This window comes from Balaenoptera borealis, assembly GCF_965194805.1.
Source record: "Balaenoptera borealis genome assembly, chromosome: 6".
In the NCBI taxonomy this organism is placed as follows: Eukaryota; Metazoa; Chordata; class Mammalia; order Artiodactyla; family Balaenopteridae; genus Balaenoptera; species Balaenoptera borealis.
Genome location: NC_138863.1, coordinates 80337833 through 80365822, shown reverse-complemented (window position 1 = coordinate 80365822; position 27990 = coordinate 80337833). Strand labels below are relative to the sequence as shown.

Genomic DNA, 27990 nt, shown 5'->3' with positions numbered 1-27990 from the left:
TAGCACTGACATATATACACTACCAAATGTAAAGTAGATAGCTAGTGGGAAGCAGCCGCAGAGCTCAGGGAGATCAGCTCGGTGCTTTGTGTCCACCTAGAGGGGTGGGATAGGAAGGGTTGGAGGGAGGCCCAAGAGGGAGGGGATATGGGGATATATGTATAGATATAGCTGATTCACTTTGTTATACAGCAGAAACTAACACAATATTGTAAAGCAATTATACTCCAATAAAGATGTTTAAAAAAAAAAAAGAATATGAGTTTGATAATGATAAGATTTGGAACAGGGTGATAGATTAACAGGCTACCAAAATTGAATCAGATGTCTTAACAGCTCTCTCATTTGCAGCTTGTCCAGCAGGCAAAGCTATTTCAAATGTATCCATAAAGACCTATATTAGAATGATGACATTTAAATGGAAAGGAGGAGATGGGAGAAGATACTGTGAAAATTCTATACGTTTGACAATGGATTGGATGGGGAAAGGTAAGAAAAATAAAACATCAGTGGTTACAGTTAATTCTTAAGGCAACAAGCCTGTGCCATTTACAGAAATAGGAAATTTAGACAAAGGCTCTGGTTTGCCAGGGAAGCTAGTGGATTTGAATATTAGTCTTGATAAGGATGAAATGCCATTGCTTCATAAGGAAGGTCTGGATCCATCAGGCAGTTGTCAATTCATATCTAGATTTTTAGGAAAGCACTTATTGCTAATGAAGCTGTGAGTGTGAATTAAATTACTGAAATAGAATTTATAGACATAAGAGGGTTGGGAACTTCCTGGAAGACCTGAAAATAAAGAAATAAACAAGAGAAGGGAAGCTGTGAAAAAACTGTAAAAGAGTGGTTAGCAGCAAAAAAAGGAGACAAGAGGATAGTCTCCATCACTTTTACAGCTCAATTAACTGTATGTTAATACAGTCTTTAGCCTCTTAATGCTTCTATAATTCTTTTCAAATCTCATACCCAAAGTCAGTTTGGCTCAGGATAGACTGAGCCAATGGCTACATCACTGAATTATTACACACACAAAAATTGTATTGCTTCTATAAGATCTGGTGATCTGTTGCTATGCCTTTATATAGGAAATAAAATACAGCATTAATACACTGGGAAACTCCCAGTCTGCCTTCCTCCCGTATGTTTCTATGTGTGCCCCTGTGCGCACATAGAATGCTAAGATGCCTACATCTTTGCCTAAAGTTCAATGAATTTTTAGTTTAAATGAAAGGATACATTGAGCTTAATTATCAGGATATATGCCCAAATAAGCCTTTTTACTTTGGTGCCTAACGTGCGTTCTCAATTCTAGTTTTTAGTACTTCGTGTTTCGGCTATCTATTTACTTCTATTGTCTTCCTTCATCTCCAGATATATCAAGTTCTACAGGTATGTCCAGTTCAGCACAGGTTACTCTCAAGGCAAGAGAACCATCACATTTCATAACTTGACACGACAATAAGAATAGCTAATATTTATTATTCATTTAGCAGACACCAAATGCCATACTAAGGGTTTTAATATATCAACTCTTTTGATCCTCACATACACACTCAGTGGTAGGTACAGTTATTTTCTCCATGTTATGCATGAAGCAAAGGGGCATGTAGTGACTTGTTCTGGCTCACACATCAGGATTAGGGTCACAGAGTTTGACTCCAGAGCTAGACTTATCCTTTTCATTAAGCATCAAAATCTATAATTATAAGAGCCAACATTTTCCTTATTTTTTTCAGTAGACCTTTGTTAAAAAAGTCAGAAAGCATCCTAACTTTCTCAGATCTTAAATACTTGGAGATTAAAATATAAATCAGATACTATTCCATTGAAAAGTGACTTCTATCAACTTGTCGAAACCGGCAGGTTCAACCCATATGAATAGTAGACAATACAATCTGAGAACTATTGCAGAAAAAGTAGTTTACAAATGGGTTTGGAAAAAAAGTATCATCTGAAAAGCAAGCCTGTCTTTCACTAATGCCAGTTTTTTTTTGTAAAATAATTTTCACTCTTCATATTTCTGTTCCCTTCGCTGAAATCTTTCACTGGTTATTTAATCCCAGTAAAACTGGTCTCCAAGCCTCAACTGTTCAGCCACTCCAACACTTGAATAAATATTATTGGGCTCAAAAGGCAAAGCAGTTGGATGTAAGAGATACCAGTACATGACTCAGAGTATGATTCCATACAGTATGATGGATAGGATGCCATTCAAATATCCCATCTCATTGTGCATTTCAGACAGCAGTTTCACAAGAACAGATGGGGCCCCAGGGCTCAGGACTTTTCATAAGAAAGGAACATGCACACTCCAAGTTCAGGTTTGATAGATATCCTTGTTTAAATTAAACATTTGGCACGAGCTCCAGTTGAAGATCCAGCTGGTAATGGTAAGACTGGAAGTGGTACTGGAAAAACTTGTTAGATTTTAAAATCAGCTTTACAGCTGCCAGTTGAAAAGGAACAGTCATCCATTCACATGTTTAAGCCAGGGAAGGATATCCTGGAATAAGTGTTAATTGTTAGGAAAAAATATGTCTAAAGCACTTACAATTAGCACTTACAGTCTGGGTCTTTGCCCATGTTATTTAGTCAGTTGCTACAATAAACCTTTATGTATTTTTGCTGTGGAGACTTGGCCAAAATGCTCTGTTTTGCCTCTTACATACTCTTCGGTTTTGTGAGCAAGAAATGCACCAAGATAAACCTTGAAACATATTTAAATCCAATTCTTTGATTCACAGCAAAGAGGTCACAAACAGCAAACCTGGTAAAATAAAATGTACTTTATGGAAAAATGGATGCAAATAAATTAACCTATTCCATGGCAGGATGGAGGCCCTTCCTAGATTGTGACCTGGCAGTTACACAAGCAAACCAATTGTGAGAAAAGCCTACCTTTTGGGGGCTAAACTGGGAGAATATGTATTTGTCTCTTCTCCTTGTTAATTATAAGACTGTTCAGATGGGAAGGGATGAATTTGCCTCGTGATTCTTATTTCATTTTTAAGCCAATTTCCATATTGGGTGCAGAGAGCGGGTGGGTTGCTCTAATTTCCAGGGATATGAGAAAAGCTTTGCTATGTTACTGATCCATTCTCTCACTGTAACAAGATAGCCCAATACAGTAAGTAGGACAAGTAGAAGTTATTTTCATCTATAATATAAGAAGGAGCTTCAGGCCCGGTTCACTTGAAATCCGAGGTAGAATTAGACCCATTCATGAGAGTCATGTATGTAATCAGGTTGTAAGAATAATATTTACTAGAGGGCTGCTAGAAAGAGGCTATGAATGATTGGGCCCGTAATTAAAAGTATGATTTTAAAGTTTTGCCCCTTGGGAACCATCTACTTTTGTAGCCATTTTCCAAATATTTCCATCCTCAGGAATTTGCCTTTAATTTTTGAGTTGGAAAAAAAATGCAAAACATTGAAACCAGGAATTCAGTCACAGCTGGATAGATTGTGCACAGATGTCTCATATAAGTTACTAAAGAGCTGAAAGACAAAAATGAAATCTAGGGAGAGAAACCAGTATGATCTCTTAATGGAATATGGAAGGGCAGAACTGGGCACTTTAAAGATACATAGTAGCTATTAGCTAATTGATTAATTAGCTGATTAGTTCTTATAGAGTAAAGGAATTTGAAAATGATGCTTAAATTCTTCTTCAAAAGCTCTCCTGTCTTGCTTGTCTGGACACAATTTATATTAAAAATAGTGAACATAATTCTAAAATATCATAGGCTAGTCCAACTCAAATAGATCAACTTAAGAAAAATATATTGTTTTTTAAATAGATCACTTATGATCTATTTAAATGAATGAAATCACATTCACAGTAATAATTCAGTTATCACTGTCTTTACTAGTGTGAGACTTCTAGACCTCTGTAAAGTCCCTTCCGTGTATTCTTAGGTGTCCTTGGGGGACACCTACTCACAAATATGAACACTGGCCAAATTGCAGCCAATACTCCATTTCTTAGTGCCCTCAAAAAAATGAGCTAAAACTGAATAACTGTTTTGTGGTGATGTATAATGGTTTTTTTCCATTTTGTGTCACATTCTATTAACTATTCCTCAAATCAGTCCTACTTGCACTCCGGTATCTTACAGTATTTGGTGAAACAGCTCCCTGAATTTTGCATTATTTTGTTTTCCCATGTATCAGAGTTTATTCCTAGGATCGATATATGCAACCACTGCATTAGGCTACGTGTAGATTTACATGGGGGCCGCCATTCTATACTCAGAATCACAAAACTGACTTTACAGCTGACTCGGTGCCTTAGTGCCTAACTCCTTCCCCTCAATATACTCTTACTCTCTAGGAAGATCCTCCAGCCCCTTGGCTTACAGCATCTGTTTGGGCCACACTAGCGGTTAATCAGACATGCCCAGATCTGTCCCCAAACCAGCCTGAACTCAAACTGGAACCTCTGACAAAGAAACCATGAATTGTCATTATGTATACAAATTTGTTACCAAATACTCAGTGGGTTTATAAGAGGAAGACATTGATATTATATAAAAGATTTGCTTCTCTTTCTGAATCAACGGCCATTCAGCTAATCACCTTCTGAGTCTGCATCTCCCAGAGATGTCCAATTTGATGGGTCTTGGAGGAGAAATACCACAAGAAACTGTTGCAGGATGGGGGGACTCATTCCAGGACCTGAGAGTGGGCTCTTGTCTAACACTCAGAAATGAATTGTCCAAGGAGACACACGTGCTGACAAAGCAAAAGACTTTATTGGGAAGGGACACCCAGGCAGAGACCAGCCGGGTAAGGGAAACCAGGAGAACTGCTCTGCCACGTGGCTTGCAGTCTCCGGTTTATGGTAATGGGGTTAGTTCCTCGGTTGTCTCTGGCCAATCATCTTGCTTGTACCATATTTGGTCTGATCAGCGTCCTTCCTGGTGATGCACAAATCTCTCAGCCAAGATGGATTCCAGCACAGAGGTTTCTGGGAAGTTGGCAGGACATATTATGGGCTGGCGTCTCCTTCCCCCTTTTGGCCCTTCCTGAATTCTTCCAGCTGGCGGTAGCTTGTCCGTTCCATGTTCCTTATCAGGACCTCTTGTTGTGAGATAACTGCAAGCGGTTATTATCCTGCCTGGTTAGGGAGGGCAGTTTCAGTCAATGGTTCCCCAGAACCATGAACAATATTGCCCCTCACTACAGCACCATAATGCTGTCTGGTGGAATTAGCTAAAGCCCACATTTAATAGAATCTGCTTTCATCTGGGTAACATTTCCCAGTCTTTCCATGGGGAGAAGAACTAGCAGTTGGTGTGCTGGTCTGCTAAGACACATGAAGCAGGCACACTTTGAAGGTCAACTTTACAGTCTGTCAAGTTGTGGGATGCGTGTAAGGAGGGGCATTTTTTCATTCTCCTCTCATATCAACGAAAGCATCTAATCATGTCCCTTTGAGCAAAGGAAGAAAAAAAAACTTGGAAAGCATCAGTGTCCCTTGGGTCACTTGACAGTGCATGAATTACCAACATATATGAAACTATTTATTTATACAAAACTATAATTTGTATAGCCCCTTATTCAGCATGAATACTACCGATGTGTGCCAAACATACACAGTTGTAACTTCATTACAGTAAGTATTCAAGGCAGGGATGTCTAACCTCTAATTTCCTTCTCTGTCATACACATAAACACACACACAGAAATTGCAAGAGAACATCCACATTTCCTTATTATGGACACTTTTGTTAAAAGTGGTAACGAAAATGTGGAAAATATGCAATGTTCACCACACAGGATATTCATAATAGTATGAGTGGAATGAAGGCCCCAAAGCAACACCTGAAGGTGAGGTGATCCCTTGAAAACGTCAGGAATTGCACATTTTTAAAAAGATGTTATAATGTAACAACAGAGCAAAGTGAAGGAAGAGAAATAGACGTGTTTATTTTAAACATCCATTCACATTTTAGGCAATCCCATTATGGGAAATATCATGATAGAATTATATTCTTCCTCTTGATTATCCCACAAATTTGATCTTAATTAACTCAATGTTTTGAAAGTTTCACAGAAAGAGAAAAGTGAAATAATGGTATAAATTTAATCTCTAATAAAGACCTGACTTCCCAATTATCTGAATTATCCTGGTATTAGAGGAAGACGAAGGAAGAGAAAGAAGAGAAAAGAAACAAACAAAAAGAAAAAATAACGAAAACCTCCCATCCTATTGGGCTAAATAAAACCAAGAGAATTAATAAATGGCTTTTTTTAAGGTAAGTTCTTATGTGCCTAAAAATAATATTTATTTTTGAGCTTTTTCCAGAGATTGTGGCATGGAAGACCACAGATGATGGGTACAAAAGAAATGCCATTTTTGGAGTGGTCGTGGTGGTGGTTGGCAAGCTTTCCAACTGTCTTTATGGACAGACACAAAGGAAAGGGTAAAGACAGCCAAAACGATTCAATTGCAGAGACTCATTAGTGTCTGAATATGGAGCCCTGGCAACACAGCCCTTGTGGAGTGGGCAAATGCCAGGAATACCCTCTACTTCCTTTTCCCTCCTACCCAATCCTTACTCCAACTCTGAAGTGAGAACCATTATATTGATTTGATTTTTTTTCAGCAAAGGAGAGAGAATGGGCTCCCAAGCAAGCTGAGCAAGAGGCTTAACCCTACACTTCTCCATAACGAAGGCCTGTTCTCAAGGGAAAAGATTTTTCCAGAGCCTTATCCCACCTAGAAAGGCCTTTCCTCTCATCCCATCCACCTCTAGACTTCTTGTCTCAGCAAAGGTGTGGGGGAATGGAATATAGTCAAGAAATAGTCAATGGAACATAGTCATGAAATCTATTTCTTTAAGGAAATATATTGGGAATATTGGAGCCGGGGAAGTAAGGAAGGGAATGTGTGGGGGCAGGGTATGCAACTGAAAACTCTTGTGAAGATCAGAGTCCAGAGACACAGGTTCACTAAAAGACTGAGATTTAATTGGAAGCTTACAGAACATTCCCCTCTCCCAGACCTTGCCACCACATCAACAAGGCTCCAGTATAATTACAGTGGGTGACAGTTGAAAAGCAGTAAGACACATAATCTCTCTGAAGGGAAATCCTTAGAGAAGGCCAGAGTCAATGGGGGAAACCAATGCAAGGGTCTTGGAGGAATTTGAAGTCTCTGCCACTTACATGTTTGCTATAGCAAACATTAAACATAGTCCAATTCTTAGCCAGATTAACATAATACCTCACATTAAAGACCTATTTAATCATTTTCTACTACTTGGAGCAACATGTTTGGCTGTCAACAAATAATTAAAAAGTATGACAAAAATCAAAAAAAAAAACACATTCTGAACAGACAAAGCAACCATTACAACCAGACTTATACGTAACACAGAGGTTGGAATTATTGGACAGAAAATTTAAAATAACTCTGACTAATATGTTAAGGGCTCTAATGGAAAAAGTAGACAACATGTAAGAACAGATAGGGAATATAAGCAGAGAGATGGAAACTCTTAGAAAGGACAAAAAGATATTGCTAGAAATCAAAAAGACTGCAACAGAAATGGAAAATGCCTCTGATGGGTTTATCAGTAGACTTGGTTGATAAAAGAATCAACGAGTTTTAAGATAGGTCAATAGAAACTTTCCAAACTAAAATACAAAAAGAAAAAAGAACTTAATAATTGGAACATTCAGGAACTCTAAAAAATTTCAAAAGTTGTAAAATGTGCATAATTGGAACACCAGAAGAAGAAAGAATGGAGCAAAAGAAATATTCGAAATATTAAAGGATAAGAATTTTCCAAAATTAATGACATACATCAAACCACAGATCCAAAGATCCAAGAAACTCAGCATTAAGCAGGATAAAATCCATACCTAAGCATATAATATTCAAATTGAAGGGAACTAAAGACAAAGAAAGGAATGGGTATGACTCAGATAGGAATGGATAAATATATACCATACTAACAGTAATTAAAAGAAATCTGAAGTAGCTATGCTAATTCTAGACAAAGCTGACTTCAGAACAAGGAACATTTTCAGGGATAAGAAGGGACATTACATAACAATAAGGAAAACGTTACATAGTTATAATGTCCAAAAAGACATAGTAACTCTAAATGTGTATAAATCTAACTAGAGAACATCAAGATACATGAAGCAGAAACTTATAGAACTGAATGGAGAAATAGACAAATCCACCATTATAGTTAGAGCCTTAAACATCCCTCTGTCAGTAATTGATATGTCAAGCAGGCAGAAAATCAATAATAACATAGTTGACCTGAACAGCACTATCAACCAATTTGATGTAATTAACATTTATGGAATATCCATCCAACAGAGGCATAATGAATATTTTTCTCAAGTTCACCTGAAACATTTACCAGGATCAAATTCTGGTCCATAAAATATACCTTAGCAAATTTAAAAGAATAGAAATCATAAAAATGAAACTAAAATAGAAATCAATAACAGAAAGATAGCTGGAAAACTCCAAAATGTTTGGAAGTTTAAAAACACACTTTTAAATAGCAGATGGATCAAAAAATAAATCTCAAGATAAATTTTTTAATGTTTTTAATTAAGTAAAAATGAAGATAGAGGTTATCAAAAGTTGTGGAGTAAAGCAAAAGCAATGCATAGTGGGAAATTCATAACAATAGCTTTAAATACATCAAATAACTTAGATGAAGCGATCAATTCCTTGGTCAAAACTCATACAAGGGGAAACAGATAATCTGAATAGTCCTGGAAAAATCAAAAGTATAGAGATGGTTAACAGATCATTTATTGCATTTATCAAAACTCATAGATTTCATAGTACATCAAGTGAGTCTTAATGTATGCAAATAAAAAATCATTTAGGAGGCTGAAAGACCACAGGGTGGAATGCAGATTGTAAAATATGAATCTAGCTGTATTACAAAGATATGAATTAGGGTCACTGAAGGAGGAGGAAGAAAAAGATACTGACCTAAGTAACTCTGGAAATGGGTAGAGTCTGTTAGAATAAAGGTAAAAGGAAGAGTATATAAGTGTTGTAGTTGATAAAGTTGTTTCTCATAGAAATTGGATAGTGAATGGCAGGAGTGGTGGAGAGTGTCTCACTGTTGCAGTGAGAGGTGATAGTAAATAAGTGGAGGAGTCTAGAACAATCCATGTGGTGGTAATATTTCAAGGAGACAAATGGCCAACCGAAGAACCTCTCAACTGCCAAAATTGGAATAAATTGAGCAAAAAAATAGTTTTGGATTATAACCCAAAGTATAGAATAAATGTCTATGAGTCAATACTGATATAAATAAATGACAAAAAAAAATGAAAAGACAAATCTTCCATTCAGAAGAATTCCATATCATTTATGTAGATATTCTACTCCCACAGAAGTAGAGCACAAGTCCCCACTCAAGTGTGGGTTGTGCTTAGTGACTTCCTTGCAAAGAGGACAGGAAGGGGAATAAAGAGGATAACTTGACAGTGGAGAAACCTAACAAATACTATCTTAGGTGGTCAAGGTGAGTGCTGACAGTAATGTTATGTTGGTAGTACATACCATTAACATGATAGGATAAGAATAACACTTTACCTCTGTGCTAAGAGACATTCTAGGAAATTCTTGACCAGCACTCCTCAAAATTGTCAAGGTCATTAAAAACAAGGAAAGTCTGAGAAATTGTCACAGCCAAGAGGAGCTTACGGAAACATGAAAACTAATGCAATGTGGCATATTGGATGGGATATTGGAACAGAAGAAGGACACTGGGTAAAAACTAAGGAAATCTGAATAAAGTATGGACTTTAGTTAATGATATTGTGGCAATGTTGGTTCATTAATTGTGACAAATGTACCAATGCAAGGTGGTAGCAATAGGGGGAACAGGGTGTGAGGTATATGGAAACCCTCTGTACAGATTATCTTTACAATTTTTTCTGCGAATCTAAAACTTCTTTAAAACAAAGTTTATTTTTAGAAATTACTATTGGAGCTGTACTTTGTCAGCCTTTAAAATGTTTTAAAATATGATAAGTAGTTCATAGTCATTGAAGAAAAAATATAAAATGATTTGATAGGTCAAAAGAAAATAACCACTAAAATTTACTTTAAAAAAAACCACTATTAACACTTTGGAGTATTGCTTTTTTGACTTATATGTTTTTCCCAAAATTATAACCATAACAGATGTACCATTTTGAACTTCTTTTGCCACATAAAAGTATATTTTGAATGTCAATTCATTATAAAAATAGACAACTTTATTTTAATTTTTATATGTGATAAAGTCTTCCGTTATGCTTTTGTAGTATAATTCATTTAACCAATTCCCCTACTGAAAGATACTTAAGATACAGATTTTCCTTCAAACTGTTTGTAAGCATATTAATGAATTTTCATAGGCTGAAATCCTGGAAGTGGATTTGTTCAATTAAAGGGTAGGTTCTTTTTAAAGGCTCTATATACATATTGATAAATTTCCCTGAAGAATGGCTGTGCAATTTTATATGCCTCCCAGCAGTAAAAGAGTGTGGAATTTTCTTTATATTCTCTCCAAAATTTAGGATTATGTGCTTAAAATTAAAATAAATATTTGCCAATCTAAAGGAAAAAAATTGTTACCTTATTGTCATTTTAATTTGCATTTCTTTGCTCATGAGGTTGAAAATATATCCACTGGTCATTTTCATTTCTTTTGGGAATAATCTCTTCATAGCCTTTGTTAATAAGAGTAACACTTTGTTATAATTGTGCTAGGACACAAAATGTACCAGTATTTTTCTCAGTTTGGTTTAAAATTTCTTTATGTTTTCTTTTTTTGTTCCCTTCTCTCCCTTTCTTTCCTTCCTGCCTTCCTTTTCCTTCCCGTTTCTTTCTTTCTTTCTTTCTTTCTTTCTTTCTTTCTTTCTTTCTTTCTTTCTTTCTTTCTTTCTTTCTTTCTTTCATAAAGTCAATTACATCAAGCACTTGCTTTACGGTTATATTTTAGAATTCATGCTTATGAGAGCCCCTCAATCCTAAGAATATAAATATTCACTTAAATATTATTTATAAATTTAACCCCCAACCCATTTATGTTGTTATTTGTTGTGAGGTAAAGATATAACTTATTTTTTTCCAAGAAAGTATTAACTAACAACCCTAACACTCCTTATTCAACCATACATCCTTTTCCTACTGATTTAAAATGCCACTATTATCATACTTTAAATACTTGAATGCATTTGTTTCTATTACTTGGTCTTCTAATGTGTTCCTTTGATTTCAATGCCTATTCCAGCCCATTCAGTACTTTTAATTTGTTGTTTTTATTTTGATGACTAAGTTGATAACATCCTGGATCTTTTTTGCTGCTTAGCAAAGCTCAAAAACCTTGAGAATGTACAGATTTCAGGAAGTCTTTTCTTCTTTGACTACCTCCTGGGAGAAAGCGGGGGCGTGGAATTCACTAATCAGAGGAGAGGTTTCAGTGTCAAATGCCTTGTCTTTGTGAAAGAGGAGACCATTTCATGACCAATGATTATCTATATGTTAATTCCATTTAAAAGACAAGCAATTTAGTGACCTGTATGTTCAGATGTTAACACATGTTAAGTGCAATTGATTCTCCTGTTTTAGGTTGTAAGCTTAACACTAAAGAGGTCAAGAAGGATTAGTCTCAACACCAGTCTGTCCCCATCCCATTGCAGTAGCACAGGACAGCCTCACAATATAGGTCAAAAGCTTTCTCACTCCTTCAAATGAATACAACCTCTCCATTTAAGCATCTATGCTTCACTGCTACCAAAGCAAGCCCCTGGGTGGAAAAATGCTTTTTACCAGGGCCCTCCACTCTCTTTTAACGTTTCTGATAACTCTATTGCACCATCAAAAAGAAAACTTGATTGTTAACAGAAGTACTTTCTTTCTTTGGGGTTGGATCACCAGTTAGAGTTCTATTCGTGGCTTTGCTTAATAAGATTAGAAAAATTCCAGGGATTTAAAAAATTAAGCAGTCCCAAGTGACCCACTGGATCATGGTAAGGTTGGACTCATAGGTGAGAACATTTCCTTTTTTTTGTTTTTAATCTTACCTTTATGTTTGCTCTATGTTTTCCAGGAAAGCAGCAATTTATATTTCAGTTTGATGCTTTTATTCTTGACATTTACATGTTTCTCTACAAATAAAATGATTTAGTGGCTAAGAAGCATGGACTCCAAAGCCAGATTGCCTGCATTCAAATTCTGGATTTACTACTGGTATGAATAATTATGTAAAACTGGGAAAGACAAAAGGATCACAATGATTTTTCAGCATCATACTGGAGCTTTGTTGAAAAGGCCCAACCAAGGATTATTTAATTAACTAGAGGATGTACTTTGTTTGATTTACAACTTAGATCAGCTACTGTTAAACATTTTGCACTCAAGACCCTTTACTTTTTTTTTTCTTTTTTTGGCCCACGCCGCGCGGCTTGCAGGATCTCAGGTCCCTGACCAGGGATTGAACCCGGGCCACAGCAGTGAAAGCCCAGAATCCTAACCACTAGGCCACCAGGGAACTCCCAAGATCCTTTACATTTTAATGAATTATTGAGGAAGGCAAATAACTTTTTGTTTGTGTAGGTGTATTCATCGATACTTATCCTATTAGAAATCAAAAGTGAAAAATTTTTGAAGTGTTTATTTTTCAGTTCATGTAAAATAAAATTTCAGGGTTTACACAAATGTCGAAGATGAACCTAACATTCCCCAACAGACCTTAGCCATCTTGCACTTCCTTCAATACAGAAAGCGAAGTAAAGCCAAGGGACTGCAAAATCTCTGTACATGATGAATTTTTCCCAAGGGCAAATGCTCTGTAAAATGAGCCACAGACCTAGCTGAGGTGACTCAATGGGGTTTTGTTTTTGGACAGCTCTCTCCTGTAAGTCCTGCTTTGCTCCTGTTGACTCAGATATTTGCCAGTTATTGGGTGAGTGCAAAACATCTGACTACGATAGAAATAAGCCTTCCGTGGAGTCACACAGACCCAGGCAGAATTTAGCCAAGAGCACAGTGAACATGAAACCTGAAGAGGGTTCGCCAACAAACCCCTGAGCCCAAGCTGCAATGTTTACTTATGTTGATATTCATTAAAATAGTTGTGAACCAGTTGTGAATAGAATGTGAACCAGGGACAAACTACTATTTTAAAGCTGCTAGGAGTTGTTTGTTTTGGTTTGGTTTTTTTCTTATTGCTTGAGGTGGAGTGAAGTTAGAGACTTAAAGCAGGAGAAGGAACATTTCCATTCTGTGGTTGACATAGAATTTGTCCTAGGTTAGATCTTTCCTTCTTTCCAGGAGGCATCACTTTAGCCAGTCTTTTTAGCCATGGAGATGCAGAGTCATTGTACCTGGGAAAACAAACCCAAAGGCAGAGACTGCAGGCTGAGATGTTATTCCATAATTGATGCAGACTGCTGTCTTGGTCTTTGCTGGCGTGTGTCTGACTATGTCTAGATGCTCTTTCTTTTTCTGAGGCCGGATGGACAGGACTCGTGGACATGATAAAAGAAAGCACCAGGGAACAACTCCATCTTATTTCCTAAAGAAAATAATAAATAGATAATTCAATTTTTCCTTTAACATGGTTGACTTTTTTTTTTATCGACAGCTTAGAAAAGTTTCAGCTTCATGACTCTAGATCGGTAATGCCGTGTAAGTTTTTCAGATGTTGCTGAATTTGGGAAAAACTCTATTCAGTTTCACTCATGGGCAAGTTGAAAGATATCACAGCACTTCAAATTTTCTTGTGAAATGATTAATCTTAAACACTCTTTGAATTGATATATTCATTAACTAGTTTGTCACCAATGTCCTTGTTTTTGTGCTTATTGATTTTCATGTTGCCTTTGCTGATGTCTTTTCATCATATCTAAAATTTGAAGCTTTTTAAAATCTATTCATATGGTTCGCTCCTCATCACTAATGGAATTATCAAACAATCCAAGGACTTCTTTAATTCTTCTTTTCAAAATTTATCATTTCCTCTTAATGAATTACTCCCTTTGTTATGATTTGAAGAAATATTTTGTTATATCTTACTTTTTGAAGTCAGAATAATTTCTTTTGATTTTATTGTTCCTGCATATTGCTTGTATTTCACATTTCATTAACTGTTTTTCTCTAATTTCTTTGAAAGAAATGTCCTTGAGTCTAGGGACAAAAATCAGCCTAAAGTATGTCTACATTCCCGGGATTTCCTAGAGTGACATCTCCTACCTCCCAAGGGCAGGGTGCCTTCTTGCTCCAATGGCAAAATTTAAATCATAAAGTGAGTTCTCAGATGCTCAATCTGCCAGCTACATTTCTGTGAGCACATTTTGCTCCCCTTCATTGTTTAAGGCTGTAGTGTTTTATTTATTTTAGGACATGTTACACATTTCTATGCAAAAGTGAATCTGGCACACTTTTTCTCAGTATGCAGAAATGAGGGTTTGCTAGAGAAATCTGCAAAGGAAAATAGCTCTAACAGTGCCCACGTCCATTTGTGGGAATAGAATTAAAATAGAAATAAAGTGATGTGCATCGTTTCTGCTCTCTTTTTTCTCTTTTCCTGGAACATGGAAGCCTCTTCCATGGTTTCAGACTCTGGAGAAACTTTTACATAATCACTAATTCTGACAGTTTTCCATGAATCTCTGAGAAAAACACAGGAAAAGCTTCAGTGTGGGTCCTTGGGGAAACTGAACTTGGGTAGACGCCTGAGATTTCATGTGACTCAGTGGAGACACATGTGGCTCATTTATGCACAGAATTGCTTCCTTCCTGTGTGTTTTCTTACACGTCAGCTTCAGAAAGTTCCTTCCACAATCCTTTGACAAAGTTCTGGAATCATGCAGAAATATCCCTGGAAGACACATGACACCATACTCCTCATCTTTCCATGGAGGAGAGGCTATCTTCAAATTTTCTTTGGGCAATGACAACCAGGAAGATGAGCATTTGGATGCTGTGCTAATATTACATATTTCCTTATGTAAAACATCTGTCTTTAGGGCCCCAAATTAAATTTTCTCTTTTATTACTCATTCATGATGAACCTAAAAGACTTTAATGAGATCTGTTTAGCATCTGCTAAAATCGTGTCCATCGACAACATTCTTATCTCTTTGGACCAGATGCAACCCTCAGGTGACTACATGATTTTACCAACAGCTCCTTTGGATTCAAAACCCTTTTACTGCTCTGATTTCTGGATTCAGACAGCTTGCTCAGTTTTCCCATTTGACAAGCTTCCTGTCTCAGTTTCACTCTTGTTTCCACATCTGTTTCTCACTTTTTTCCAGAAACAGATGTAGCCATTCCCAAAATTGATTTGCTAAATACAATTTACAGGGTCCATGTTTTCATGGATAAACTCTTCGGGGGTCTGTAAATCTTTGTGAAATCTTTATGAAATAGTATTTTCATCCCAATGCTTGTTTTTCAAACACCTCTTGGAGCTTTGTTTTTTTTCCTGACATACAGAAAAGATTTTTAGGGAAAAAAAAAATTGGGTCCACTAGTACAACAGAGTTATTTGGGTGAGGAACTTCATTTTGAATATTAACAGCAGGCACAGATCTGGGCATCCAAAAGGCTGAGTTTGGAGACAGAACAGCAAGTGGAACGGAAGAAAGGCTAAGGGGAGCTGATCCAGCTGTAAGAATGCTTAGGAAAGGGACAACCGGTCAGGCCAAATATGACTTATCTCAATTACAGGTGCTGCTGTGAGTACAGGTACAAACACTCAAAATCTATCAGGTGGATGGCCCTCCTGCTTGCCTAAACTTCTTTCAGTGCGGAAGTTGGGTTTTGGCCACTGGCCAGTGGTTAAGGGTTCTAGATCTTGAGGGACCAGGCAAGAGCAGGGCAGGACCTGAAGCCTCAGCTCAAATTAGATACTCAGACCAGGGCCCAAGGAAATAGCATGCTTCGAAAACAAGTTGCAGAGAAGTGGGGAAATACAAAGACAAAATGGCAGTGGAGGTACAGAAATCGGCACAGATTGATAGAATTACTCTAAGCAGTCAGGCTGTTCCTGCTGAGCTACCAATTTCTAACTAATCCTTTTTTACATCTGCAGAGATAAGTTCACATAAAAAGAGGTATGGATCCTTTCTCAAAAATACTCTAATAAATGCATCACAGTGGAAAAATTCATATGCTTAAGGAGCTCAACGCTCTTCTCTTGTCTCCTCCCCTCCTTCCAATAATATTGGCTTTTGCACTAGAGCTCCTCGGTCCCTGTTCTCACGGCAACTCGCAGGAGAGAATGGAAGTGCAGGGTGGACAAGGCGATAGAGAAGCAAGAAAAAACATGTCCCGAAGCAGTGCGTGGCGCCCCCTTTAGCCCCGGCCACACCCCCAAAACAGTATTCCTGTGCTGCGCGGAAAAGAGATTTCCTCCTCCTCCCTCCCCGGCTCCCACCTGATTTCTCCACATCTGGAATCCTAAACCAGCCAAGGAAGTATGGAAACAAAATTTAAGATGTGCTGAGTTGCTTAGAAGCTGTAGCTCAAAACTAGAGGAAACGAGGCTTTTCCAAGCCGGGGTGGGGAACTGCGATGAGGTAAGAAGAGCACACCTTTGGGGAGTTTTTTTGGGTTCCTTGTTACCCAAATTTGCTTTGTGTGCAGGAGGGTGAGGGCCTGAACCCTTCTCGGCTTCTGTGCCCTTTCCACATGTTTACAGCTGCTGAGCGTCCACGCAGAGTTCCTGCGATGTGTGTTAACGCCTGCCCTGGGTGCGAGAGCCCAGAGCAGCTGGCCAGCATGTGTTTCCCGTGGACTGGGGTGCGTTCTCGTCAGGCTGCGTCCACAGGAGAGTCGTAAAATACTTCGCCCTGTCTTTCCTTTTAGTTCCTCCCTACACATGCATGTGGGATTTGTGAGCTGCGTGTGTGAAACAGCAGTGAAATGAAATCTGCGCCTGGAGTTGACGCGGGAGGTTCTTATTTGGGGAGAGAGGCAGAGGGAAATTTCTAGAGTCTTCGGATGGAGCAGTGACTCAATAGCTCATTGAATTGTGTTCTTGTGGGTCCATAAAAAATGGCCTCCATAGTCTAATCTTTCAAAGTATGTTTGACATACAATTATTGACAAATCCAAGAAGCATAGAGGATTTGGTCTCTTTCTCCCTTCCTTCCTTCCTTCCTCCCTTCCTCCCTTCCTCCCTCCCTCCCTCCCTCCCTTCCTCCCTTTCTTTCTTTCTTTCTTTCTTCTTTCTTTATTTCTTTCCTTCCTTCTCTCTTCCTTTCTCATCTCTCTCACCCTCCCTCCCTCCCTTCTCCCTTCCTGTTTTTCTTTCTTTTTTGGTTTCTTTCTTTTAAGAAGACCCAGAGACCCTTCTGCTCCAGACCCCTTTCAAGTTCCCTATGTTTCAGGAATGTACTGGAAGCACTGAAATGTTATTTAGCATCTGCTTCTGCATAGGAAAAGAATGATTTAATCACTAATGCAAATCTCCAATGAGCAGTGTCTGGTTGATTTGCAGCAGCTAACTCTCTATTCCATCATGAACCAATCAAGCTCTCAGTTAATATGTGAAACGTGGTGAAAAATAAAACATATCTCTTTTAAAGTTGGTTTTGAAATGCTGCTGAGACAACCAATGATTATTGTGCACCCACTATGTACAAGGCCTAATGTATGCAAGATGCCAAACCTTCCTTGTTTTTGTGGATCAAATTTTCCAAGATTTTGTTAGCCCATTGCCCTGCCCACCCTACCCCGCTGCCCAGGATAATATTCTGCGTGCTACCCCAGGCACAGAGAGCATGACTGTTTCATTTAGAGTGGCCTTCTGAGCAGCTGATGCAATTAAAGAGAACAGTCCTAAGGATCTAAACATTGCAGCCATGTCCCCTCCGTTCCCATGCCCCATTGCCATTTATATCTGTATATACTGTGTTCTATTTTGGAGTAACTTGAAACAAGATCTTTAAAACTTAATTATTTTGTGCTTATTCTCAAAAAAGAATGTAAATGATTTTTACTCTGTTAATAAAGGAGGGTTGTGTAAAGCATATCTGTTTACACTACGAAAGGACAGTGAGGTTCAAGTAAAACAATTTAAATGTAAAAGATAGAATGTGTATAAAGGCTTCTCTTCAAATATGAATAGAAGGGAATTTTTGTGTTTTATGAAGCAGTAAGTTATAGCTTTGAGAAGACAGATGAATTCTCTATTGCAAGGGTATCAAAAAGATGATAATATTGGTATTTCTCAACAGGAACGGTTTTGTAGAAATATTTCAATTTAATTTAAACTTAGATGAAGAAATCATTCACCTCTCTCTCTCTCTCTAGCCCCCCTCTCTCTTTCTCTCTCTATAATATATATCATATATATTATCTAGTAATATATATTTTTATATAATTTAATAATGGTTCAATATAGTAGCTAGTTTGGCACAGATTTAGTTATATACACAAAAAGTGCTATAGCATTACTTTTTGCTCAACTTAATCTGTTTCAAAATTTAAAATCAGCACCATTTTACTAAACCTTTTCCTGCCCAAGAGAAAAGAAACATTTTTTTTTCTCTCGTAGGCTTAATTTTCCATGTCTGCCACCACTTCCACCAACAGCAAATGAATTGAAGGGTGGAAATTTCATAGTTTCCTATCTGGTTGATTTATCTCCATAGACAAACATACCTCAAGTCTTTGGTTTTGGGGGTCAATGAATATTTGGAATCAAAATAGTATTTTTACAGTCCCTGGCTATAGATTAATTAGGATTTGTCAATCCACAATATTTCTTTACCCAGATTAGGGGAAAATATCTAGAGTAAGGGCCTACAAACTTTTCTGTAAAGAGCCAGTAGCAAAGATTTTCGGCTTTGCAGGCCATGCTATCTCTGTGGCTACTACTGGACTCTGCACACAGATCTGTCTATGTGCAAATCTGCCATAGACAGTGAATACATAAATGGCCATGTTTGTGTTCCAATAAAACTTTATTTACAAAAACAGGCAGCAGGTCAGGTTTGCCCCCCATCCCCCCGCCCCAGACTGTATTTGCTCATCCCTGCTCTAAGCCAACAGATCTACCTCATTCTCAGGATTTCACCTCACCCTATTGAAGAAAGCTTTCCACACTTCTTATTCTTTCCATTTTACTCTTTCATTTAAGTTGAGTCTCCACGTACAGACTGAAGTGGACATTAGGGCATGAGCTACACCAACGCTTCCCAGAGTATGTTCCACAGAATACCAACTCCTGAAAGACATATAGTGAAAAACAGAATTAAATGAATTTTTGAATCACTATATACTGTTTTCCCTACAGATTCAGTGGAAGCCTACAGTAAAGAAACCTGTTTACCTCGGAGTTTCTCACACTTGGAAACCTCTTTGAACATATGTCTATAAGCATCTTGTGCAGGTACAGTTCTGTGGGGCATGCACTGGGAATGGTGACCTAGATATAGCAAAGGCCTTCAAAATCTTTTGTATTGTTTATTGGATATTTTCAATTAAACTGAAAATATTTTTGAATTATCCCAATACCTTTTAATAGCCATTTATTTCATGATTTTTTCAAAATATCTTGGACTTCTAAAATTTTGAAAGCAGCATGCAAATTTTGTCACATATATAGTTGCCTTATTCATTAAAGTTTAAAGGAGTTTGACATAAAGGCTGCCTAACATATTACTTTCATCTCTGAGACTGCTTATACTGTTTATTACAAGTGAAGATCGAGGGGACAGTTCTCCTTTTTCATTATGGGAAGGACTTATCTGACCCCATCTCACACAGACCAACACAACAGTAGCTTCAGTTAGACCAACTTATGTGCAAAGCTCTGTGCTTAATATAATAGAGGCATGAGGTTAGTTAATGTGCACAAAATGAGTAGCTATTAGCAGTGAGTTACAGATGAGGAAAATGATGATTAAAAGGTTATCAGTAACTTGCCCAAAGTCAGACAGCTCTAGTCAATAGTAGCACTGAGATTTGAGCTACCTGTCACTTTTTTCCTAATGGAATACCCTCACTGGAAAATTATTTCATCTCTGTCTAACTAAGGTCAATGAAATGATTTTCATATTTACATATGACTAGAAAATTTATCTAAGAAAAAGCACTAGTTTCAACTTCCCCAAATGGGATTATTGTGAGATCTGAAATCATCCAGATTATCCTCAAAAAGTGCTTTCAATTATAAGAAAAGAAAAAAAGTTAGTTATACTTTAATAAATTTATCACATTAATATAGGTCAAAGTTATGAATATTGTTGTAATTTTATAAGCCAGATACATACCTGATGATTTGTAAAAATCCTTTCTATATTAATGTTTTTATTTCATTTCTGTCCTTTTTATGATATTTGAAATAACTTTTATTTTTCAACAGGATAAAAAAAAACGTTTACCATTGTTTTATAAATGTTTTTATCACATATAGGCAATTTTTTGTTTGTTTTCATTAGCTACTTGATCAGGAACACAATCCCGATTAGAATACTATTTTTATAAAGACATAAGATCTGCTCAGGAGTGATTCATTTTATAACATTATACCCAAGAGCACATCAGGGTGAAAACAGAGGAGGAATTATTGAGAAGAAATATGTATGACTGTTTCAGTTTATATACGTATATTAGAAGAGGGGGAAAAAAAGAGAGAAATGTAAAGGTTGCTGTATTAGTTTCCAAAGGCTGTCATAACAAATTAGTTCAAACTAGATGGCTTACATCAACTGAAATATATTCTCTCACAGTTCTAGAAGTTAGAAGTCCGAAATCAAGGTGTCAGCAGGGCTTTGCTCCCTCTGGAGGCTCCAGGGAAGAATCCCCTCTGCCTCTTCCAGCTTCTGGTAGTTGCCAGCAATCCTCGGCATGCCCTGGTTTGTGGCAGCATAACTCCACGTTCTGTCTTCATACTCACGTGGCCATCTTCCTTTTGTGTGTATCGGTGTCCAAATTTCCCTTTCCTAATAAGGGCACCAGTCATTGCATTAGGACCTACTCTAATGACCTCATCTTAACTTGATTACATCTGCAAAGACCCTATCTCCAAATTAGGTCACATTCACAGGTCCTAAGAGTTAGAAATTCAACATATCTTTTGCGGGGGACACAATTCAATCCAGTTCGGTTGCCACTGTAAAGGAAATAACTAGGGGTTTGAATATCAAGCAATTATCCTTCTCAGATGATATGAATTCATGTATCTATATTTAGCATTTGTTTTGAAGAATAATAATTTGCTCACTTATGTAGTCTTCTGTGACTCTGACCTGACCAAGTCACACTAAATAAGTGAGCCTGCATATGCAGCTAAAAATGCAAAACTCATGCTGTCTGCAGGCAACTTGAGAAATTCTCTCACTTATTACTTGCTGATCAGTAAAAACAGCTCTAAATAACTAAGGATAATTCATCTGTTACTTGACTTTTTAATTGAACAAGTAATTCATGAACATTTCAAAACTTTCAAACATAACAGGATGAAATTCAGCAAAAATTATACTGCCCAACCCTGAACTTCTGTTTTAGTTTCTCAAGTAACTTGCCTTGAGGCAATCAGTTTCTTCTGCATGCATAAGTGTGTGTGTGTGTGTGTGTGTGTATGTACATACAGTATATAAAATCCTTTTTTCTTTTTTACTACATTTAAGCTGTACCCATTGTTCTGCACCTTATTTTTCTCCTTGGTAATTACTTAATGTCAGTATATATAAATCCACCTCATTTATTTAATCACACATTATATTCCATTACATGGATAATCTATAAGTTATGTACTTTATATTTTTAAATTGAAAGATTGTTTTCCATTTTTGTTTGGTTGGCTCTTGTTTGGCTTTTTAGTTAGTTTGTTTTTAGTTAAAATGTTGCAACAAATATGCTTGTGAAACGGAGCAAGACCCTATGGTCCTTGCCCTCCACACCATGTCCTCAGCCTGCCTTTAGTCTGTGGAAAAAATTTAGCCAAAGAATAAGTTTAATCAGAGAAGTGAGAAAATGCAGAAACAAAGGAAAACAGTCAAAGGAGACCAAATAATAGTTTAGTCATTAAGCATAGCCAAGGACATTTAGTTCCTCCTTAAGGGCTATAGGTAATCTTCTGAGTCCTATCCTGTGAGCTGTCTTATAGATACTGATAAACCCACCAGGTGGAAGAAGTGAACTACATGATGACCAGACTGTAGCCATGACATAAGCTGCCACAATTCCAAGAATTGGCCTCAAAGAAATGGAAACAAACCGACCCTGGAACTGAAGATTAACTGTACCTAAAACAATCGAGATGATGCTGGTCAGACCACCAATGACCAATTTCAAGATGACTGTCAGAGCTGACTGTGCTGTTTCTGCACGTAGCCCCCTCCCTCTGTCTATAAAGCTCTTGCCCCCTGATTGTCAGGGTGGAAGTGGGCCTTTGGACAGGCGTGTGCCCTGCCCCTCCCCCGCTCCCCCCACCACGGTTGCCGGCCTCTGAAATAAAGCAAACTTTCCTTTCCTACCAACACTTGCCTCTCGAAAACTGGCTTTCGAGTGGTGAGCCGCCAGACCTGGGTTCGGTAACAGATTTTGGCGTGGTGAGCCAGCCAGGGTAACACTTGTACATGCTTAAAAATATGTGCAAGTGTGTCTATGGGATAAATTTCTAAAAGTAAAATTTCTGGGACAAAGGATGTATAAATTTTTAATTTAATAAATAGTAACCAATTGTCTTTCAACGGGATCATTAAAATTTCACTTCAAGCAACAATGCAGGTTTCTATGTCCCAACTGTGATATCAACTCAAATGGTATCTAATACTTTAATCTTTGCCAATGTGACAGGTGAAAAATTAAATCTCATTTGTCATTTTATCTTGTATTTTCTTAATTATGAATGTGGTTACCCCTCTTTTCATCTACTTAAGAGCAATTTGGGCAGCAAAATATCTATTTAAGCAAGTGGCCAAAACTGAAATAAATTGAACAAAAAAATAGTTTTGGATTATAACCCAAAGTATCGAATAATTGTCCATGAGTCAACACTGCTATAAATAAATGACAAAAAAATGAAAAGACAAATCTCCCATTCAGAAGGATTCCATATAATTTATGTAGATGGTCCCCTCTCACAGAAGTAGAGCACAGGGACTTCCCTGGTGGCACAGTAGTTAAGGACCTGCCTGCCAATGCAGGGGGTCACGGGTTCAATCCCTGGCCTGGGAAGAGCCCACATGCCACGGAGCAACTAAGCCCGTGTGCCACAACTACTGAGTCCACGTGCTGCAACTGCTGAAGCCTGCGTGCCTAGAGCCCGTGCTCTACATCAAGAGAAGCCACCACAATGAGAAGCCCGCACACCGCAACGAAGAGTAGCCCCTGCTCGCCACAACTAGAGAGGAAGTCCATGAACAGCAAAAAAGACCCAATACAGCCGAAAAAAAAAGTAGAGCACAGTTGTTAGTCTTTTAAAGTTATTTGATGAATTTTTAATAAAGATTAAGAAAACTAATCTTTAAAATATTTTTAATTTTCCCAATCTATACTATTATTGCTTCTGGTTTGTGACAGCTTTGAGAAAGTTTTATCCTACTCTAAAATTACATATTTAAAAAAATATTCTATATTTTTTTCTATTATTTTTGTGAATCATTTAATTATGCTCAACCCTTTGATCCCTGTGGCTTGATTTTGGAACAAGAAATGAAGAGAGAATACAATTTTTTCCCCCATATGGTGAACTGTTTATTGAATAACCCCTTTTTTCCTTCACATATTGGAAATGTTTCCTAGATTATATTAAATTCTGACATGTTTTGTGGTCGCCATTTTGTTTTATTAATTTCTTAGTCTATTCATTAATCAATGCAGACTATTTTAATGGCTCTAACTTTATAATATGTTTTAATTTTGGTAGATCTATTCCCCTTCATTATTCAAAAATATTTTTTAATATAAAAAATTTTTAATTAAAAAAATGTTTTTGCCAGATTTTTCTAGTAATGAGTACAAGCTTATTTTGCAGTATATAAACTTGAGACTCATCTTTTCTAGAATGCAAAATAAAAATCTGGTAAAATAATAAGGAACCTGTTAAACATATGTATTATTTTAGAAATAACTAATGTATTTATAATAACATAAAAAAGATAAGCTAGCCAGACAGTGTTGTTCTATTTACTCAAATTTTCTTAAGTTTCACAGCTGCTGTTACTGTCTTTTCGTTAGATCATGCCTATTTGTTAAATTTATTCCTATATGTATTTATTAAGTTTTGGTGCTACTGTAAACAAAATAATTTCTCACCATTAAATTTTTATACTGATTATTTTTATTATGCATAAAAATTATGTCTAAAGCTTTATTAAATTTGTAATAATCAATGCACTTAATGTTTTATTGCATGTCATAGTTTTTAGTTGCTTCTCTTTGCTTTCTAAGTATTCTATCATATCAGGTATAGATAATGATAATTTTCTCTCCTCTTTTCTAATTTGTTTATACTACTATTTTTTTTTCTCTTTTTGAATTGTATTGACTGATATTTCCAGAACAAGTTTTTTTTTTTTTTTGGCCAGGCCGAGGCTTGCGGGATCTTAGTTCCCCCACCAGGGATCGAACCCATGCCCCCTGCAGTGGAAGTGCAGAGTCCTCACTACTGGATCACCAGGGAATTCCCCCCAGAAAAGTTTTAATAAAAATAGGAATAGTGAACACAGTTACCTCCATTGGGCTTTGCCTAGGATTTTGCCATTCAGCCTGACATTGGGTTTTGGTTTGTAAACTTCTAAGGAAGTGACCATAGAAGCCATTATATTCGTATTTTATTAAGGCTTTTTTTTTTTAACTCAATAATGAAAGTTAAATTTTATTAAAGTTTTTTTAGAATCTATGTACATGATATCTTTCTCTGTTGATATAGTAATATGATAAACTATTTTACTAGATTTACTAATATAACATTATTCTTGAATTCCTGTTATGAATCTTTTCTTATATATCATCCTTTTCAAGTGTATTCTATTTTCTGACATTTTATTTAGAATTTTTGGCCTAGATATTCATAAGTGAGATTGGTATATGGATCTGTTTTATTGTGCTATTTTAGTTTTTTGTAACAAGTTTCATTAGATTCATAAAAATATTCTGTGTATTCTCCTATACTTTCTATGCACTAAAATATTTAACAGCATGAGAGCTCTTTTCCTCAGAGGTTTAGTTAAAATTACTTGTGAAACTTCTTGTAAAAACTAATTCTGTGGACATGCAATTTTATCTTTGACCCTATGTGGTGAACTTGCTAATGGTTTCTCTTTTTTACATACATTTGATCCAGCTCTCTTTATGACATAACTATTCAGAGCATCTCAGAAAACATGGTGCTACTGGTGTTTAGATAACTGAAATACTTTAAAGTGGATCCAGAAGATCCACTTTCTGTCCTTTCTGAGTTGACTCACATCACCCTACTGTCAATGGAATTGTTTCAAAGTTTGTCATTAACAAAGCTGACATTTTCAAGTCCACTCTACTCCTGTGGCATCTGTCATATTAAACAGTTTTTGTATAAAGTAGAAAAAATGTGCATATATTATTCTCTTAAGGGTTTTACAGAATTGTGTATCAAAATAATTATTATTTAGTTCTAGCAATTGGTACTATTTATACAATGTACTATAAAAAAATATTATAAAATGTATGTTATCACCCTAACTGTTGATGTTAACCTTGTGGATTGAGGTAGAAAGGGAGTGAAGATAGAAAGCCTCTTTATTTTTTATGTTTATTTTTTATTTTCTTAGTATCTTTATTGGAGTATAATTGCTTTACAATGTTGTGTTAGTTTCTGCTGTACAACAAAATGAATCAGCTACACATATACATATATCCCCATATCCCCTCCCTCTTGAGCCTCTCTCCCACCCTCCCTATCCCACCCCTCTAGGTCGTCATAAAGCATCGAGCTGATCTCCCTGTGCTATGCAGCAGCTTCCCACTAGCCATCCGTTTTACATTTGGTAGTGTATATATGTCAACGCTACTCTCTCACTTCATCCCAGCTTCCCCTTCCCCCCTCCCCCCCCTACCCCGGGTCCTCAAGTCCTTTCTCTACGTCTGCGTCTTTATTCCTGCCCTGCCACTAGGTTCATCAGTACTGTTTTTTAAGATTCCATATATGTGCATTAGCATACGGTATTTGTTTTTCTCTTTCTGACTTACTTCACTCTGTATGACAGACTCTAGGTCTATCCAACTCATTACAAATAACTCAATTTCGTTCCAGAAAGTCATTTTAAAGATCTACTTCTCTTTCTCCCTCTCTTTACTCACACTATTCTTAGCTCACAAAAGATATGAAAGAGCTCACCGCAAATCAGATTATCTGCCCTAACATCCCATTTTAGAGGTGAAGAAACTGAGGCCAAGAGGTCACTGAGCTGATTGTAGGAGACTCGCTCACTCTGCCAGGGCGGTGCCTCTGTCCTTAGAGCGCGGACATGCCGCATCAGTGCCACTCCAGTAACTTTCTCAGAGGGACAGATCCAGGATTTGTGGGACCTGAAGCTTCCATAGTTTGGAGACCCTCTTTAAGAATAAGAGTATCTTAACTTGCAAATATAATCAAACACAGGGAGGACTATGTGAACACATTGCCAAAGATCCTCAAACAGCCTTGGAAGGGACCTGTGCACATGCATGGAGACCCTACTCACTCCACCAGCCCTGCCCTTTATTTCTTTGCACATGAATTTGATTCTTTTTAAGCTGGTGTATGAGTGACAGTAGAAGTAATGTCAATGTTGAGGTTCTTCCTATATCAGCCCAGGACTTTTGTTCTAATTATACATCAGAAAAATTTTAAAGCATCATAGACTAGATTTTTTATTTCTGATGTTCTTACGTAATTTTCAAAAGTCCTAGTTGAGAGGTAAAACTTCCTTGAGGTAAGCTATGTGTATTCATTTCATTCAAGGTCATGACCTCCTTGGTTCATTTTATTTAGAACTCTTGAGTATAACTTCAAGAGAGGCAGGGCTACCTGAATAAATAGCGCTAAAGCCCATTAGTACTGCTTTTTACTCCATAATAACATCTGCAATGAATTTAGCTGTCACTGTCATGCAGGGCGATATATGAATCATCAAACATCAGATAGGCTCCTGGCTTCTGTGAAGAAGAGATGGCTGTAAATCCTGAGGTGAGCTATTTTCTCTCCGTAGGAGAGAATAGAATGGACACAAGGGAGGAATGCACAATCCACATCTATTTATTATAAGTTCATATATATATATATATATATATATATATATATATTCTGAGAGAGAAAGAGAGAGAAGGAAGAATGGAGAGAGGTGGAGAGAGGAGAGAGAGGTTTGAAATCTCAGTAAAAACAGCAGGGCAATTTTTACCCAGTGCAAGGAAACATACCCCAGTTTTGAAAGTTCTATGTTGGTTTTCAAATATCTATAATTTGTGCTTTCTACGGAACTTTCTTGGCAAAATTCAAGGGATTAAACTTGTCTCTTGCTTCCCTGATGTCCTAAGTGTTGATTTTTTCTTCATCATAAAAAAATGTTTATTAAGTGCTTCCTCTGGACTTGTTAATAAATGCCATACCAAATTCTGCCTCTCAGTCGGTAGAAAAAAATTTTCATTCACTGATGGGATTTTAGGACCAGATTTCTGCAGGGCAGTAGGGAGACAATGTAGCAGAGTGGAAAGGATTGGACACTGAAAAAAAAGTAAACCTTGGATTGAACCTGGTCTCCATTATTTACCAGTTATGTGATCTTGGACAACTCACTTAACCTCACTGAGAAAAAATACTGGAAGAGGGTTTGGAAGGATTGGGGGTAGCATGTAAACACCTGATACATAGAAGGTTCTCAGTAATGGTGTCATTATATTGTAACTACCTGCCCCAGGGCTTAGAGCCTGTGGGACAATTGAGTTCCCATTCATATGAATTAATGTCTTGAGTTACACTTGCTGGACACATTCACCCTGACCTCTCTTAATATCTCCCACAG

The 27990-nt window shown here is 37.0% G+C and overlaps 1 protein-coding gene and 1 long non-coding RNA gene across 8 annotated transcripts in view; one reads left to right on the top strand and one right to left on the bottom strand.

Annotated features, from left to right (window-relative positions):
• Positions 1-27990, top strand: part of LOC309631148 (uncharacterized protein) — a 595395-nt gene that overhangs the window by 553113 nt on the left and 14292 nt on the right. The window contains exons 3-7 of one of the 7 annotated variants that reach the window (XR_014246095.1): positions 352-489; positions 6145-6263; positions 12096-12235; positions 19296-19391; positions 22132-27983. The gene's annotated coding sequence lies outside the window, so the exon portion shown is untranslated. Of the gene's footprint in view, positions 1-351; positions 6264-12095; positions 16573-19295; positions 19392-22131; positions 27984-27990 lie in introns of those variants that run through there. The other 6 variants (XR_014246094.1, XR_014246097.1, XM_082397251.1 and 3 more) reach the window with 6 other exon arrangements.
• LOC309631163 overlaps positions 16583-27990 on the bottom strand; it is a 48041-nt gene continuing 36633 nt past the window's right edge. The window contains exon 3 of the long non-coding RNA XR_014246116.1: positions 16583-19226. This is a non-coding gene — a long non-coding RNA (uncharacterized lncRNA). The remainder of the gene's footprint in view (positions 19227-27990) is intronic.